Here is an 18938-nt window from a genome sequence, read left to right as displayed (position 1 = left end):
AGTAGGCCTCCCCTATAGTAACTCGGGTGAAGATGTATGGCCAAACTATGGATTCACAAAACATGGTATGCTGCCACCACAATTCTGTAGGCTAAAATCATGACCGTGACGGTAGTCCACTGTCAGTAAAAGGGAGCCCGCTTGGTCATGCAAGTCCAGGACCTACTCAGATCACAGAAGGGTATAGGCCTTTGGAAACACTCTAGATGAACATGACTCCAGGGCCAAACATCAAAAGTCAGGATACCAGATACTCTGTTGGGCACCCAAGGGCAGGGGAACTACGCTTGCACAGCATGTAGGGGACATTCCCATCCCAATATTGTTTTGTGCAATCAATGGAAATTAAATACAATACAGAGGGAAAACCCATCCTGTCAGACTTGAAATTCCAGTTATGGACGCTTCTCAGGTCTTCGGATTTAGTCCAGATTACAGATTTGGTTGTATTAAAGTGCTTTGTGCTCTGTCCTGCCTTCTCTATGGACTTCGGGGAAGAATTATTTTTGAAGGTGAATTGCCGTCGGGCACCAGAGTTTCTGGGACTACGCTTGGGCTGTTCTTATTTGGTACAAACCCATGGAGCAGTGTTACAAAATACCTTCTGTCTGCCTACACGGCAGCTATTTGTGAAACCAATTCTCTAGCTTCTGAGACTGTTTCTTTCCCTTTTTAAAGCTTGATACGCCTAGTCAAGAGAAGTCCATGCTTCTTCTAGGAAGTGCGAGAGGGTTTGGTTCTCTGAGACTTACTCTTGTTAAACTAAACTCAGTGTCCCATCAGAGAAGTATGGTTAAAAAAAAAAAACAGGGCTATGATCACATACTATGGAATGCTGCTCTGTTGCTCATAGACACGAGAAACGATAGACTAAGGCTGGTTTGTACACATACCATGGCTGGTAGTATTATTTATGCCAGTGGGATTGCTCTCTGCTGCTCCGGGGTGAACCACCGGCCATAATCGTTGCCTGGATGTGCATTGCTCATTCTTGTGAGTGACTCCTCTGCCCCTCCTGGTCGGACTACTTAGACCACATACCACGACTGGTTATATAATACCCATGGTTCCCTGCTCAGAGCATATGCTATAGCTCAGTGCTTCCCAAACATTTTAGAACACAATATGAATTTTAGAACAGCAAGCTTTCGTGACCTACCGACATTTAATGGACATGATGCCGGATGATTAGGTCTCGCCTACGCAGTGCGCATGCATTGCATAGGAGACCTTTAGCCGTCGTGCAGCAGTTTGTCCAAGCACATGGCATGCTTGTGGCGGTATACGCCTTGCGGGAGTGCGGAGCGGCGCGCCACAAATACGAGTATGTGCTTTGAAATAGAGAAAACAGCTGCTACTTAGCACGCGCGCGTGCACTCCCCCCACTTGTTAACTTTGCCTCCCAACGCTCCTTCATGTGACACTGCACTGAGAGCGCGGCCGGCTGACGGCACTTTCATTTTTAACTTGTTTTTTTTTTTTTAGGACACAGCCCTCAAATTCATACTTGATTTTTCAAAATACTAAATCATGCACTTCAGGGCTGCAATCCCAAGGATGCAACGCAACTTTACTTTCTAAAACATGCTGTTGATCCGCCAAATCTAGTGCTTAGAAAGCCTGTGCATGCTTTTTAGAATTGCATTAATTTTAACATTCATCCTTACAATTACATTTTGGACATAACATCGGTAATGGTTATCAAACGAAAAAGAAGAGGACTGCTCGCATCTCAAATGATGCCCATACAGAAGAAAGAAACTTTAGATTCAATAATAAGTCCTAACCATAATGTTAAAGGATTGCAGAACAATATGCTGCTACAAAAGGCATGCGCGAAATTACAGAACTGATGCACAAAAATCCATGCACTGATGTGATGTGTAATCTTCGGTATAAACGGGAGTCAAAATGGCCATCGATTTACAAGACTGGTTGTTTACAACTAAATTTGGCGTACTATATTTTTTTTCCAGTAACAAATTGGTGTTTAGCAAAAGCATCTAGATCTACCTAACTGATGGTGGTAAAACTTCCACGCAAAAACACAAGCAGGTGTACCAATGGAACACATGTTTCCGAGCGATCTGGTAACTAGCCTTTCAAACAAATGCCAAAACACAGCATGGCAGGTGGCTTTCTACTTAAAGGACGGGGTAAAAAAAATAAAAATTGTAACAATCAACAAACATGTAATTTGCCATCGGATTCTCGGTGTACCATTTGACCGTGCACAAAAACAACAAGCATTGGCATAGCCAATAGGTCTCGCCTTTGGGACCTTATAAGTGTTTAGTTATCCAGCACAATAGCCTTGGTGCAACAACATCAACTGTTGCATGGCTAAACACTTATAAGGTCCCAAAGGCAAGACCTATTGGCTATGCCAATGCTTGTTTTTTAAATGTAAATAAAGCATTGTGCGTTAGTGCTTTGTCATTTGCAGGCAGCAAATTTTCCATTGAAATGGCCAGTAAATTTGCACAGGCATACAGTTTTTTTTTTTAACAACACTTTTTCACAGGCATACAGTTTTACTGATAAAACAAAATAGCATGCAAGTGATAATTTGTGGAAATCGGGGTTCTGTGAATATTTATCATTTGTGGATCAAAAACGTAAAGTGTGTTATTTGTTTTGATCCTATTAAAATCTGTTTCCAGCACACTTCAGAAAAACAAAAAATGTGCTTCATTTTTTTATTTTTTTTCCTGCTGATTGCATACTTCATTTGCAGGCATTTACATGTGGTTGTGTGTTGCACAAACATAGACACCCTAAAGTCTTTCCTTTCATACTCCCTGTACTCCAGTCCAGCAAGATTGTTACATAACTCACTTGAAGAACTCCTCAGACGTTGCACTCAAAGAAAGAAAAGTAAACACCATTTCCCTTGTTTAAAAAAATAAGCGGCAATTTGTCATAGACACAGCCCGACGTTTGACCTCTGTCTTTGATGCACTGGCAAAAGTGTCAAGATGAACACAGAATTTGAAGGCATCTTTATTTGTTGTTCAGACTTTACCAAATCACCAAACATTGACTTGTGAGCCACCATTGGGTCGCAACCCACAGTTTGGGAAACGCTGCTATAGCTGGTAATATTACCCATTCCTATGGGCTTGTTCCTATGGGCTTGTGCCTTACTGCTCCTGGGTGAACTCCTCAGAGCGCTTACCAGGATTAAGGAAATCAGGCTGGTCCTTGTCAGTTCTGAGTGCACTTCTCGCAGCATATACTGCAGCTGGTTGTATATAGTCAAAGCCATAGGTTGCTGCTGTGCCACTTGTGGGTGGGCGGTAAGAGCATATACCATGGCTGGAAATACAGTGCCCTTTCCTATCGGTTTCTCCTTGGTCGCCATAATGTGAACGTCTAAGAGCATATACACTCTGTTTTTTGCATAAACCAGGCCACTGGAAAAGATGTGCCTAACTGTCTATGGCACTGTGAACATTCTTATAGAGAAAAGGTGTAAACTATTGCACACTCCTGCGATGCCTACTCTGCTTGGGGCCCTTTAGATGAGAAATTATATTAAAGTGCTTGAATAAACCAGGCCAGTGGGAAGTCTATAACTCACTGTACAGCTCTCACCTGATCTAATCTACTAAAGCCACTAGAACTGAAATGAAATGAATCGGTTCATGATCTAGCCTGAACTGCTGATCTCTCTGTATTATAATTCACGGTATTACTCTTCCTCTGCCCACGCTGCTATGCCCAGTAGAACTGGCAAGTATTTAAAATACTTGCATTAAGGAGGCCATTAGAAAATGTGTAACTTACTGCACGTCGCTTACTATGTGTAATCCAATAAGCCCTGCTAAAATTGAAACGTAATTAAACTGCTCATGGCTTGTGTGTACTACCCTTGCTCTAAGCGGAGTAGACCTGCCTCGCTAGTCCTAGATTGCAATATCTAATGGTAGGTGACCGCTTGCATAAATATTTGCTTGACCACTTGAATGGTCATATCCCTCTTTCTTTATTTCAACTTCACGCACAGTACAGCAACAAAAAAACAAGAAAAGAGCACAACTCTGGTGCTCACTTGCAGCATGCACACTACCCATAGAGGCCATTCGCCAGATCTAGTCTTCCATCCATGACACTCCCACAAAATAGTATGCGACCCACCCAGAAAGGTGCTTCAGCACCTGTTGGGGCCTAAGAAGTGCTACATAAATGTAACTACAATACATTATGAAGGACAGGGCAGTTAAAATGATGACATACAAGACAAGCAAGAAAGTCCTAGCACCTGCTAAGGCTGCGATAAAAACCAAACACTTATACAGTTTACGTAAGAAGGCATAGACTAACATGGAGCCGTAGGCAAAGTTTTGCAGGAAAGGGTTCAGATATTCCTCATAAACATCTAGAATTCCCATTTTATTACACTCTTTTTTCTCAGTCAGTCAGTGGGGACAGAGGTCCAGAATGCTGCAATGTCTCCTGATGACTGTAATATGCCTCTTTTGCCCTAGTATCAGCAGCTCTGGATGCAGGGCTGGAAGGACCAGTTGGTTTGTATCCCACTGCCTGAATTTCCTGCAGAAACAATCCAAACATTGCCTTGATTTTGGTAAACGCCTCTATGGGCTAGGGCACAGCATCTTCTTTCAATCCAGACAAAGTATAAGAAATCTTTGGTCCTCAATGTACTTCTACCCACCACAAGTATATATAATTCGGTGTTCTCAGAGAAGGGATCTGAAATCAGACGTTCAGAATGCCTAGGGCCATGGTATCCAATGCAGCACCTATTTATGACCTGTGAACCTCTGATAACCTCGAACTAACGACAAGTTCTGTAATGAACAGAGGTATGCGGACATCCGCATAGATTCAGCAGACTGGTGGGTCTACTCATCCTTAATGGGATACGCACAGTGTGTTAAACTAGGTCCCATTCAATCCATTAAAGTTGATTGCTGCAAAGAGTTCCCTCTTTCACCACTTTAAGTTATGTAACAGATCAAAGTTCAGACAGCTTATGTTGTCATTTGTGTGGTTGGAGCAAATGTATTTGGGAATTCTGTTGATGATTAGCAAAGTCAGCAACTGCTGTATAGTTAATCAGAGGTAAAAACAGATCTTATCTCTTAACATTGGAATGTAGAGGAAAATTACATATTTCAACAAGATTGTGAAGTTTGAGGATTACCTTTGGACCTTTTGCCATAAAAGATGCTTTCTTTGATGAATATTAACATCATATTTGAATTGGAGTGTAGTAAATATGTAGTGAGATAAGGTAGCTTATTTACTGCTGGACAGATTTTGGGGAAATGACAGTAAAACAAAGGCCTTGGTTTTGTCATTAATATTTTAGGAAAAGGGCCAGGATTCTTTAAAGTTTGGGCTTATACCTCCCTTGGCTTTTGAGGCTTTGTCTTGTTGCAGGAATAAGTGCCGTTGAGGCCCGGAATCTCTATAATAGGAGTTGGATAACCAGATTTCTGTTAAACATTGAGAGCTAATATCCTGTGGACAATTTATGTCTGCAACACTCATGCTTGAGAAGAACGAGCATTAATATGCACAATTGTCAATTTGAGATGTAGTTGTGATGGAGGTTTTACTTGAAGATAGTTCGAATGCCAATGGCATTTTCGGGTTAGTGGCTTCGTAATCTTTCCTCAAGTTTATTCGAAAAATCATCAGGGAGCACATGATTCTTGCGCAAAGACGGTAATCGGTCTAGATAAACTAGTTTCTGTTGCTTACTAACTTCTGTGCACTTTCTGAATCTGTCCTCTTTAGTAATAAATCATAATAAACCAACAGTTAAGGAGGCAGAGCTCATATTGCTTTTGTAGGTGCCCTCATCAGGCATTGAGGATCACAAAGCAATCCCCGAGGGTTGTAATGAAGTTCTGTTGAGGAAGGAATGACTATTCTTGTATGAATTATGGCAGTGTTCCTTCTTCTCATGTCACCTGGGTTATTAACTGTTTTTTGTGTTTCTAAGATGGTCCCCAGTTCTTTTCTGGGTCCTATTTAAGACCCTTATTTCACAGACCCTTGCTCCTGAAGAGCTTCTGGATTTGCCACTTAGGTTCTCAATCCACTTCAGGGTAGTTAAAACCATTAAGAGTTTTATATAGTGCAAACTTGACCCGAAGGTATCGGGTATCAGAGCACTTTACATAGTACCAGTTGCATTACATGAGGACATTCATTTTTGTTAGGGCCTGGGAGATTAAGTGATTTGCCCAGAATCACAGGATATTCAGCGTCATTGCTGAGACTCGAACCCGGTTCCCCAGATTCGAGATCGACCGACCTAGCCGTTAGGCCAACTCTCTGCCTTGATCTAGGACTCCACACAGAAGTGAGTACATCTCAGGTCACCGTAGAGTGTTCTATTGGTTACCAGTCAGGAAAATGATTCAGTTTTTTAAATTTATTTAAAGACTGTTTTTATTGTATAACTCAACACGAGGGACTAACTGTATGTATCGTTTTGCATCATGCTATGCTTTGATAAGCTTAGAGCAACTGACCTTTTATCCATTGTACATTTCGTTAATCATTGGCGCACATTCAGCATTCACTGGAATACATAGCCGCCCGGGCAAGGGACAGTGGTACAGTAACAGCCTTAGGTCTACATTAATAGGCTGGACCCCCAAAGACAGGCCAGCACTTCCACTATCTAAAGATAGCCGGGCCAAGTGAAACCAGGTGATGCACCCATAGCCGACTCCAGGTCCCCGCATGTTTACAACTGTATTCCAGATCATCATCAATCTACCAATGGTCCATGCTGTAACAAGATAGACTGCAGGGGTCTCAGAAGTCTTTAGGCCTACTAGCAGGGGGCAAAATAGAATAATACAGTTCCAGCTGCTCATTGCAGTTGACTGTGCCGAGCAGCCATTGCCAGACAGTGGGGGTTTTGTCCTTCTCCCAGTTGCATGCCGCCCACCTCTTGCCCATCAAAAGAGCGACTGACACGAAGCACCATCTTTGGGGAGCGCACCAATGGTAAGTCAGTCATCCAAGAAAGAATGTCTTGTATCTGGTCCAGGATTAGTCTACTGAGGGGCAGGTCCAGGCAAGGTGTATGAAGTCTACATCTATGGTCCTTTAATTAAGAGGTGTAGGGTTAACACAGTGCAGATACTTAAAGTGGATGAGAAACAATTTATCAAATTTAAACTGAAACATTGTTTAAATATTTTCTCCACTTTTAATTAAGCCAATTACATCTTAGCACTTTATGAAGTATGTTTTTTCACGTTAAATTCCTCATATTTAAACAAATTGATGTATTTTTGTGCTGTTAATATGGCACTGTGTCTACAGACCACTCGGAGCATGATGCCTGCTATATGTAAATGTAACACTTGGAAATGGGAGAAAATTTAAATGAAGAGTTTTATGGAATCCATATAAACATAAAGTTAACTCTTCAGTTTGTTTGCTCCCATTTCAAAGTGTTGCCTTTACACACAGCAGGCATCTTGCTCACGGAGGCTGCTAGATACGGTGCCATATTTATAAATGAAAAATACACCCATTATTTCAAGTTGGAGAAATGTAAATTGCAGAAAAATGTTCCACGTTTATGAACATTTTTGGAGATACTTTTTCTGTACATTTCTCCCATTTAAAAAATGGTTGTATGTTTGTTATACATGTAACTGTGCCACATAGGCAAATACATAAAACACAGGCTCTCAGTCACCGATACCCATATATCCCATTCATACGCACTCATGTTCACACTCCCTGGCTCACATTGCAGCTCTGTCATAGTTCCCCTAGTAAAAGTATTTTATTCAAACCATAGTATCTGGTCCTATGGACTATTATGCTGAAAGTCAATTAAGCTGGCCGTGTGGGTATCTGGTAACAATGTGTAACTAACTGGCTTAGCCTTTAGTAGCTCATGATGATTTTCACTGATCAGAAGTAGCTCTTAGTACAGAAAAGGTTGGAGACCCTTGCCATAGTTTCTCCTTTAAAGCACTGACTAGGAGGTAGGAGGGCCATCTGGGACAAGCACCAAGTAAAGGGGCAATGTTTGGAAGCTGGTGCCTGAAATGGAAGCTGGACTGGGGCATGGTCCGACAGTGTGCGTGGAAGGAGTTCCATATTATGAACATTTTTGGAGAACATTTTAATGCACTTAAAATTTCTCCCATTTAAAAAATGGTTGTGTGTTTATATACATGTAACAGTGCCACACTTGGCAAAAGGTATGTCCTGTGCCACAAGTACATAAAACACAGGCTCTCAGTCACCGATACACAAATATCCCATTCATACGCACACATGTTCCTAAATCCCCAAAGACTCTTATTAACACAGATTGCAGCTCTGTCATGGTGCCCCTAGTCAAGGTATTTTATTTAAACCATAATATCTGGCTCTATGGACATTAGGCTTAAAATCGGCGAAGTTGGGCATGGGGATGTCTTGTAACAGTGTGTGACTTGCTTAGCCTGTAGTAGCTCCGAATGATTTTCATTGATCAGAAGTAGCTCTCACTACAGAAAAGGTTGGATACCCCTTCCATAATTCATCCTTAAAAAGCATTGTCCAGGAGGTTCTTTTAGGACAAGCACCAAGTAAAGGCGCGATGTTTGGAAGCTGATGCCTTCAATACGAGCTGGACTGGGGCATGGTCCAACAGTGTACGCGGAAGGTGTTCCACGCTTTTCACCCATGTGCAAGTGTCCAGGGTGCCAGCCAGTAATCTAACCACACCTATGTAGTGTGTGCTGTGGAGAAATGAGTGCCCACCATAGCAGATGGATGCCTCAATCACCATATGTCCGCTAATCATGCCCTAGTGTCTTTTCATGATTTCTTCATGAGCAGAAAGTTGGAAAGTCTGCTGCCATAGGTCATTGTTGCTGATTATGTTTGGCCAGCGTATTTGGAGGATTTTCCTCAGGCAGGTGTTGATGAAGAACTGAACTTTGTTGGTGGTGGTCACTGTTGCCCTCCAAGTTCCTGCTCCATACAGAATGACCCTGTGGATCATCTTCTTACTAGGCGAGACGTGCCTCTCTCATAAGCAGAGTATGCTGCCAGAGCTCTGAACCCACTACACTTGACAGCAAGGTTGGAGCTTCGGCCAAGTGCGTTTCCTGCAGGAAAGCTATGCCAATATGGTGCCTGTCTAGATATGGGAGCACCGGTCTAGTTTTTCAATGGTTGTTCAGACCTCAGACATTCCTGAATAGTAGACAAAATAATATAGTTTTGTCCCTAACCATTAGGAGGAAGTATTATAAGTGATTGGTGTGTACCAGAGTATTAATAGGTGACAGCGCGCCACAAGGCCAGGTCACCACTCTTTTTAGCCTGTATTTCTTTGATTGCTGCTATGTGTTTTTAGCTGTGTTTTTGAAACTTGTAGAGCATTTCTCTTTTAATACAACAAATCTTACTTGCATATTTGCACTGTCTTCTCTGCCGGTCCACGTTCCACCACAGCTTGTGCTGCTTGAGTGGAGGGACGTGGCTCCGCCTTTTCCCCTCACTTCCGCTACCGGGGGCATTACTTAAACAGCATGGGTGCCCGGCTGCTCCAAAAGGCGCGCCAAAGGCAAGCCCGTCTGCGGCCGGATCGCGACCAGCGCCGGCCATGCTGCCCGTTTGCAGAAAAACAAGGGAATCCAATGGTCCAGAGCGGATCTCTTGGCCCTTAATGTTACTACCTGCCCCAAGCCTCACAGCTGCGACCTGATGACAGATGCACCTCTCAGCTTGTGCACTGCGTGCAACTGGGCGCCAGGAGACCCAGGTTTAAGGGATGTTAAAAGGGAGCAGAGTAAGCCGATCAAATGGATTAGGGCATGCCTAATAAATTGTAGTTCCTTATCAAAGCATGCAGAGGATCTGTGGTTGTTATTTGCAGGAAATGAGTATGAGGTCATGTTTTTAACTGAAACATGGCTGAAGGATGATACCCTTGCAGCAGTGGCATTAGCTATGCCCTCTGGGTTTAAAATATGCTGCGCAAATAGGGATGGAGACAAAAGAGGAGGGGGGGTAGCAATCATCTTTAAGGACTCCTGGGACATAGCTTCCTCAGCATTATTGAATATGGGCATGGTCGTGGGCCTACATTTTTGCATTAAGACTAGCCCTACAACCTCCTTCTCAGGCTTGTTTGTATAGAGGCCTCCAGACTGCCTACCCAACATACACTTGGAACTTTGCAATTATATTGCACAGAAATCCCTCTTATCCTCTTATTTTACTGTATTAGGGGATTTTAATCTGCATGTAAACGATTCCACTTTTGCTCAGGCAATGCAGATGGTCTCCTCGCTGGAAGACGCGAATTTGCCCCAACTTGTTAAATTCCCTACCCACAAAGCAGGGCATATCCTTGATCTGATATTTTCTAATATCTCGTCCTTGAAATAGAAGTGCCAAATCAGGTGGTTTGGTCGGACCATTTTCTTATTCCTTTCTCCTTTAACTTGGCAAAACCCGACTTGCCTGAGTGCCAGATAATTTCTAAAGAGAAACTGGAAGAAGCTGACAGCTGAATGCTTAAGCCCTACATAATTGGATTGCCGCTGCAGTAGAATCTACGGCTCCAGCCAGAAGTACTAAATCCATGAGGAAATCGCCCTCAGCTCCATGGTTCTCCGAGTCGCTTAGAGCTATGAAAAGCAAGTGCAAGCGATTGGAACGACAGTGGAGGGTGGATTAGGATTCCTCTGCCAAAATGACATAAAAGAAATCCTTGTGGGTAATGCACAAACTCATGAATGAGGCAAGGAGAGATCACATTGCCAAGTGTATCGATAATTCCGATAGACCTGGCAAGGCAATTTTCAAGGTGGTCAACTCCTTCCTCAAACCCCGTGAGCTGGTAATCGACACCCAGCCCTCTTTGGCACTCTGTGAGTAAATCTCGATTTTCTTCTACGATAAAATCAGCAAGGTCTATAATTCCTTTTCTGCTACAACTGCTATGGTTAAATCTGACGTGGTAGCTAGGAAAGCACCCATGCTTCTCCTCTCTAAATTCACTCCTATTTCTCAGAAGGAAGCATTGGCTGTGATCCAGGGCTGCAAGTCAGGCTCGCCGGAAGACCCGTGCCCTCTTAAACTGTGGAAAGAGTTGGCACATTCCACTAGCAATGTGCTGTCCATAATATGGAACACTTCCCTTTCCTCTGGTATCTTGCCTGATATATGGAAGCACGCTACTCTACTTCCCCTTAAGAAGAAACCAAATGTGGACTCAGGGGAATTGAACAACTATAGACCTATTTCTCTGTTGCCCGCCCCAGCAAAAATGGAAAAGGTAGTGCAGCGGCAATTGGCCAATTTCATCGAGAGCCACAATATCCTGCATGATACCCAATCCGGTTTCCGAGCTGGGTTCAGCACAGAGACAGCGCTATTAGAGGTAGCAGACTCAATTAGAATGGCATTGGATTCAGGGGCATCAGCAGCATTGGATACTGTTGACCACTCTATACTGACTCAACGTCTCCTAGACAGCGGGGTTAATGGCACAGTCCTGGTTTGGCTGAAGTCTTTCCTCCACTTGCGTACTCAAAGGGTGGCCTTGCAACCGCATTAGTCCACCCGCAAGCATTTATTGTGCGGGGTGCCACAGGGGTCGACCCTAAGCCCGCTGCTGTTCAACATATATTTGGCCCCTCAATTCACTTTGATAGCCAACTGGGGAGTGAAGGCGATTTTGTATGCCGACGACACCCAGCTGGTTTTCACTTTTAAGGATCAGTCTGAAGACTCTTTTAAGTGCTTTAGAGGCTGCTTAAAAGATATTGCAGGCTGGATGAATAATAACAAACTTAAATTGAATGCCGATAAAACTGGAGTGGTGTTCTTTGGCAAAATCCAGCCTCCGACCGCAGATCTGTGGTGGCCTGAGAAAATGGGATCGCCACCTGCGCCAGCTGCGTATGCCAAAAATCTGGGTGTAAAATGGCAGGCTGATTTATCCTTCTCTGCCCAAATTCAGCAGGTCACAGCCGCCTGCTTCAGTAGCTTGAGAAACCTGCGTAAATTTATACACCTGTTGCCTGAGAGCTGTCACCGGATCGTGGTCCATGCCAGAGTAACGGCTCACCTGGACTACGCGAACGGCCTCTATATCGGCCTACCGGCTTACCGTGTTAGGAGACTCCAAATGGTCCAAAATGCGACTGTAAGATTAATAAAACGCGTTCCTTTCCGGCAACATATCTCTCCGCATATTAGAGAACTACATTGGCTTCCGGTAGCCAAGAGAATCAAATTCATCATTTCATGGAACGTGCCCTTCGTATCTGAAACAGAGACTGGGTGTCTACACGCAGTCGCGTGCTCTTAGATCCAACTCCCAGAAATTACTATGCACTCCACGAGTGAAGAAAGCCTGGCTGGGCGGAAGATCTTTTATGTTTAGGGCGTCCAAATTATGGAATTCCCTCCCTAATTCCTTGCGTCAGATCTCTTCTGAAACACAGTTTAGGATAGCTGTTAAAACTTGGCTTAATCCTATGTGTCTTGTCTACCGTGTGTCACTTGTCGCTCTAGCGCCGGGACACCTCTTTGGAGGTAGCTGTTCGCGCTCAATAAATGACTGTATTATTATTATTATTATTATTATTAAAGGGGGGGTTGCAATACAGCAGTGTGCCAGCTGCTGACTGGAGTATTGCCTTTTCTATATGTGGCAATGATCAAACTCAACAAAAAGCCTACTCCCATCGCACTGATGACCCCAAACAGCCAGTGGTCACCCTCCCAAAACACCCTCACTATCGCACCAACGTGGCATAGATACATCCACATGCATGGCCAACAGTGACCCTAACTTGAAAGGGGCTTACCCCAAGGGGATACCAGAGTGCCGGCTATCCAACACCTTCAATTTGGGGTGTTTTCCAGGGAACATAATATAAAAAGCCGGCAACAAGACAACAGTTGGCCAGGATGATAGTTCATCGTTGGTGTTCACATAACTCTGTGTGGAGCAGTTCTATAATGTGTAGGAGTAATAGTATAGATGTGAATTGCGCGGTTTGTCTAGTCCTTCGCATTGGTTAAACATTGTGTCCCCACTTCTATAGTGCACATCGTGTGGGCTCATACGGTTCTAGCCTGCTAGCCATGCAAAACTGCAAATACTGGTTTCGAGGGGACAATCTTCATCAGTATGCAAGGCAAAGGGTCCACTCCAACTTGCTGCTGTTTCGCTCGTGCTCAGGCGAGCCCACACTGAGATGTTATGTTTCACAAACAGGGCCGCATTGTGGGAATTTTGGAATATGTGCTGCTTATTGCGGCCGCCACAGAGTGAGTCTGAGTGTCATCTTGGCCCGCATGATGCTGGTATTCTGCCCAGTGATTGTGGCATGGAGCCCCCTCCCTCCCCTCCTCCTCCCCCCGCTCCACCGGACAGCTCCAGTAGCTCACAAGATCTCCCTCAGTACAGCTCCGTCTATCTGAAGCGAATTGACAAACTTGTACTGCCGATATTCTGCAGATCCTAACCCTGGCACAAGGAGCCTGGCACGAGTGTGGCCATCTTGGGGCCAGGCACCCCCTCAAAGGATCCTGTTTAAAGCTTTATGCATTTGCCATTAGGTCAGAGACAGTGCTGGGCCTTATTTTTTGTTTGTTCTCCTTAATGCGTATGTACCATTCACATCTTTTGGATCCAAATGGCGTTTTTTCTTTTTTAGTTCTACTGCATATTCCGGATTATTTATCTTCTTGTAAAGCCTTAAAAATCTGTCTTTTCTTCTTCTGCTCAGATTTGCTTCCTCAATCTTTAGTGCTAGGACACCTAAGAAGAGGTCACCATATTCTCTATTAATGGAGTTTCATTCATTCATGAAATATGTTGATCTCCTTGTACCAAGTTAGAGTGCGGTTCCAGAGCTTGGCCCACTAGGAGCAGCTGAAGGCTACCTTCTTTGTAATTGAGAAAAAATTGGTTAGAAGATTGAGACAACATTTTCTGTGGCAGTATTAAAGGATAGAGAGGTAGGGTTAAGGATGAACATTCATAAAAAACAACTTGAACGGAATGAGGTTCAAAAGAAATCTACTTGTCCTGTAAGTAATCCTGAGTTGAGAGTATCTGAATATTTTTATTCTTACTAAGCACCAGGCCCATGAACTGGCCATCCCTCAGTAGGTAACTGACAGCAACCCCCTGCTCCAAGAACCTCCTAACATTCTCAGCTTACAATCCCCATCCAAAAGTACACAAGTCCAAAGGAAACATTGAAATAAAGAATGCAAACAAATGATGCAGCTCAAACAGCAATGTAACATATAAAACATGTGAAAAACAAAGGAACTCCTACATACTACATTACCCTCTGTTCCTCACAAACAAAACAAAAAACCTGTATAACAAATAAACTGCTATGTATCGCTTATCAGTTGGAAGCAGGTGTAATGGACCGGGAAAGTCCAATGCAACCTTGGACCACAGACCCTCAGGGAAAGGAACCGGAGGTTTATTGACCGTTTTCCAATGTTTATCAAAAACAATACATTGCAGACACAAATTAATGTGACCTGCACATTAACCGTCTTGTCCATGTTGGGCCACCAATTGACCTGGTGCAATTTCTTACAAGCGTCAGAGTGCCCATGTGCCCCTCATGTTCAATATCAGTTTTCTTCTCACGTAAATTCTCAGGTGATACAAAAAGTAAATATCTTAATGTCCCATCGCAAATCAGTTCTAAGGAAACTTGGCCATACCCACGTAAATCATTAGATAATCCTTTATGAGGAGGCCACCCAACTCTGAAAAAGTAAAACACTTTCTGCAACACAGGATCTTGAGCCAGAGCAGCCAACCATTCATCTTCAGAAATAATGACTTAACACCCAGAAACACCATCTATCACCGCCACCACACACTCATTCTCAAGGGCACTTTATTCTTCTTTTAGCATCGGCAATGGTAACCTGGACAGGCAGTCAGCCCTATAGGTCTTACCACCCTGCATAGACTTGACCTGCAAATCATATTCTTGCAATTGGGAAAGAAGCCTCACTAAATGTGCAAGTGCCTTGCCTAGACCATTACCACTTAGTAGGAAAACTAGAGGCTTATGATCTGTGTAGTACCCAAAAAGTAGGTTTTACATTTTTGGAAACTTCACACAGAGGCTAAAGCTTCCTGCTTTATAGTGCTGTAATTCTTTTCCGCCTCACTAAGTCTTCTAGATGCAAAAGTCTATTTTCACTGTCTTCCACAACCTGACCAAAAATGCCAATCCCCTTCAAACTAGCATCAACCTCAATAAAAGGTACAAAAGAACTCAACGCAGGTACTTTTACAACTATTTTTTTTTCTCTTTTCGCCTTCTCAGACGAACCTAAAAGTCCCCTTCTTCGACCTTAATCGCTGGATAGTTACTGTGTACCCAGAAACAAAATTGGACCTTGCATTCACACAACCCCAGGAAAGAACAGAATGTGTCTTTGTCCTCTGGAGGTGGTTCCTTTTGAATGGTCTCAAGATTGCAAAAGTTTGCTCTGATACCTTCCCTCGAAATAGTTTGACCTAAGTAATCTACCTGGTTTACTAGTAAGCTACACTTCTCAGGCTTCCGTCATTCCTTTCTGGTCAAGAATGCCAAAACCTTCTAAGGTACTTTTAAATGTTCTTCCTGGCTCTCCGTGAAAATAAGAATCCCGAAATGCCTGGACATTCTTAAACACACCAAAAAGGATATCCATCATCTTCTGGAAAATACTAGCTGCTGAGCTCATCCAAGCTGCAACTTGAAGTGCTTAAATGCCCCTGGAGGAGAAACAAAAGTGGTATGGTCATGTGAATCCTTGGGTAGAGGAACTTGATGATATGCTGAGTGCAAATCGATTGTCGAAAAGAAACCAGCTCCACCAATATTTGCTATCATATCTTGAATATGGAGTAATGGAGGACAGTCTATCAGGATGTTTTGATTCAGCGAGCGCAAATCAATGCATTAACAAGGATCTCTTGACTTCCCGAGTACAACAGGAGAGACCCACTCAGAAGAGTAAGTAGGTATGTTGACCTATTCTGCACACAGTTTGACAAGTAACAATTTCAAATCCTCTCTCACATTCAAAGGTGTTGGTCGGACCTTATGAACTATTGGAGTGGCACCCTTTTTGAGTTTGATTTTATGCTTGAAAACCTTAACGGTCCAAATTTCATTTTTGAACACCTTGGAAAACTTTACGACCATCATCTGAGCTAATTCCTCATTGGTGTCTAAAGCCAAAATAGGCACATCCCCCAGCACAATAGATTCAGGATGACCTGGCTTTAATAGGATTTCCAACTTAGCCAGTATTTCCAACCAACTACACTGTGTCTTCTGACAGCGACATAAATGTTTGCCCAACTTCTCCTTCCTATACAGTCCAAAGTAGCAACAAAGTACCCCAACATATCACATCAACATCCCCAAATGCTTTGGGGTTAACATTCATACTGGTGAAAATAGTTGATTTGGGCCAGAAATTATAAAAGGTTGCTCATCTTCTAAATCATTCCATTTCAGATCTGGCCTTCCCGCTCTCTGGAGAAATGGTGGCGGTTGGATGGCACCCTGAGGAGCTACCATAATTTTAAATCAGAGATTGCAGGTAAAAGCTCACCAAAATGCTTGGTTTCCCCAAAAACATGTGCTAGTATATAAAAAGTATACATTTATAAAGTAATCAAAACTGTATCACCTGTGGTAAAATAACCATTGTTGCCAACATGTACTCCACTCCTCCTTTGCAAACAGTGTCTAAAAAGGGCTATGCAGAACATACAAGGTTTCTAAATAAACTAAAGCCCCTTTAAACTGCTCCTGTATATCGCTCGTCATTGCAGCTGCACCTTTCATTTCGGCCCAAAGCAAAATCGCTGTCTGACGTCCGATTCTCTGCTGGTGCGTGGTGCTTCTCCGTTGCGTCAAGCGCAGCGCCGCGTGTCAGCTCCTCATGCTGAAGAAAACTGCCTTGTGAAGGTAACGGACAGCCGCCAAGTACGTTTTCACAAAACACTAACTCCTCAGCTGTACCTGTAGAGGGGTCCGGCTCCTCTCACAACTTAGTTGACAACACATGTCTCGCACAGGGTATGACTGAGCAAGCGTGTGCCACACTACAGGCAATCGGTAGGTCTGATCAAACCTCCCAGTCCTTTCGCAGCGACACGGCACTCCAGCCAGCCCCACTCCTGGAACTAAACGAATGTAGAGGTTAACTCAGAGAAAAGGAAAGACCAGTAGTCCTGAGATGAGAGTAGATGAAGGTTTTTATTCTTCTAAAGCGCCGGACTCAGGAACTGGCCATCCCTCTGTCCTGGAATCAGTAGGCAACTGACAGCAACCCCCTGCTCCAAAACCTCCCAACATTCTCAAAATACCATCCCCTTTAAAAAATACACGAGTTGAGAGGGAACATTGGAATAAAGAATGCACACAACATAATGCATCTAAAGCAGCAGTATAACCTATACAGGATAATAAAGCATGAGAAAAATTAAGTAACACCTACAAAGTACATCAGGGCTTATCGCATGTCATGGCTTGGATTATCACAAGAGTATGCCATCTTTCTGATTACAACAGACTTAGAACTTGAAAGGGCTCTGTTTACGTTAAGTCCCTCCAATGGCTTTGTTTATGTATAGGCTATATTTATGTCATTGTCTTGATCAATTAAAGGTCCAAACACCACTCTCTATGTTTAGGTAATAGGTGAGTTATGATGGCTATATCTTCCTGTATATTCCTCACCTTCCTGGATTCAGACTTGTCCAGAAAAGCTCATCTCTAGCAATATCCTCCCAGTGCTGCCAGGTGACATCATGGGTCTGCAGCCACAACTCTGTATGAACAGGATAAAGCCGGAGTAAACATGTCACCAACTAGCAGGTTGGCATCTGTTCCAATGCTTCCACGCTTCACTAGCATGGGCCTGTACTTCTCTCTGCCCTACCACTAAAACTTCTCAGCATTAGTGACCGAGTGTCCTTTCAAAAGGTTTCCCGTTTCAAGCCTTGTTTCAGATGCCACACAAAGATGTTCCAGTCAGATCCATGTAGCAGTTGCATGTAGTGTCTCAGATCGGAGAATAATACTGTGGCCTGTGATTATTGTGCCTCCAACCTGGAGCAGGAGGCCAACTTATTTCTGGTCTAGAGTCCTTAGGGAGACTCCTAAGGGATTCTTTCACCCTCAGGTAAGTCATCTGTAATGCAACAATTAGCCAAAAGTCCTTTCTACGAAAAACATCATAGGAACATTAAGTAATCTTCCTTGACAAAACAGACCCAGCACCGTTCCGAGCATCCCTGCCGTTCACTGACTCTTCCTCGTAGTCGGAGAACATTCGGACATTGAAAACACTGGAACCAGAACTCACGGGTCCATTGTCCAACCTGCATAGGTTGTGGCCTTTGGGTTTCCTATACTCGATCTGGGATGGTCCCAATGAGGGGAACAGGTTCCTGTGGAATTGGCGACTCTGGACGGTCTGACCCTGATGCCTCATGATGATGCACCATCACATGCTCCAATGCTTTTGCCTAAAAAGAAGTCAAAGCCTACAAAGGCACCATCCCCCATTCGATCTAAGCTCTTCTCAGTGCTGACGCCTCCCCCAGTGCCAACCAAAACGCCCTCTCTAAGCTGCCGTTGTGAGAGACATTATCCATGTGGACAAGGTAAAAATTAAGGTGAACTTAAATGATGTTCCCTTGGCGGAGCAATTCCCTAGGGGGCAGAGATTTGTCTGGATGAAGGAGATTTTTAGCACAGACTCAGATACCCTTGCAATGCCTGGTGAAGGTTATGGTTGTGACGTGGATAATGATTTGAAGATTGATAACCTCCTTCCCAGTTACACCACGTTTGCTGGCATATATCTGGTCTTGAATGTTGTTGCCTAGCTACTTCACCCGAAGGGGACATATTTTCCCC

At 43.6% G+C, this 18938-nt stretch overlaps 1 protein-coding gene across 9 annotated transcripts in view; it reads left to right on the top strand.

The window, feature by feature from the left end:
- The window catches only part of CFLAR (CASP8 and FADD like apoptosis regulator), a 388388-nt gene that overhangs the window by 126353 nt on the left and 243097 nt on the right, over positions 1–18938 (top strand). For 5 of the 9 annotated variants that reach the window (XM_085649017.1, XM_085649014.1, XM_085649016.1 and 2 more), the window contains one exon: positions 16524–16608. The exons of the other annotated variants lie outside the window; for them this stretch is intronic. The gene's annotated coding sequence lies outside the window, so the exon portion shown is untranslated. The remainder of the gene's footprint in view (positions 1–16523; positions 16609–18938) is intronic. 9 annotated transcript variants of the gene reach the window in all.

This window comes from Triturus cristatus, chromosome 3_2 (genome assembly GCF_964204655.1).
Source record: "Triturus cristatus chromosome 3_2, aTriCri1.1, whole genome shotgun sequence".
Taxonomy (NCBI): domain Eukaryota; kingdom Metazoa; phylum Chordata; class Amphibia; order Caudata; family Salamandridae; genus Triturus; species Triturus cristatus.
This window is presented reverse-complemented; position numbering and strand designations above follow the sequence as displayed.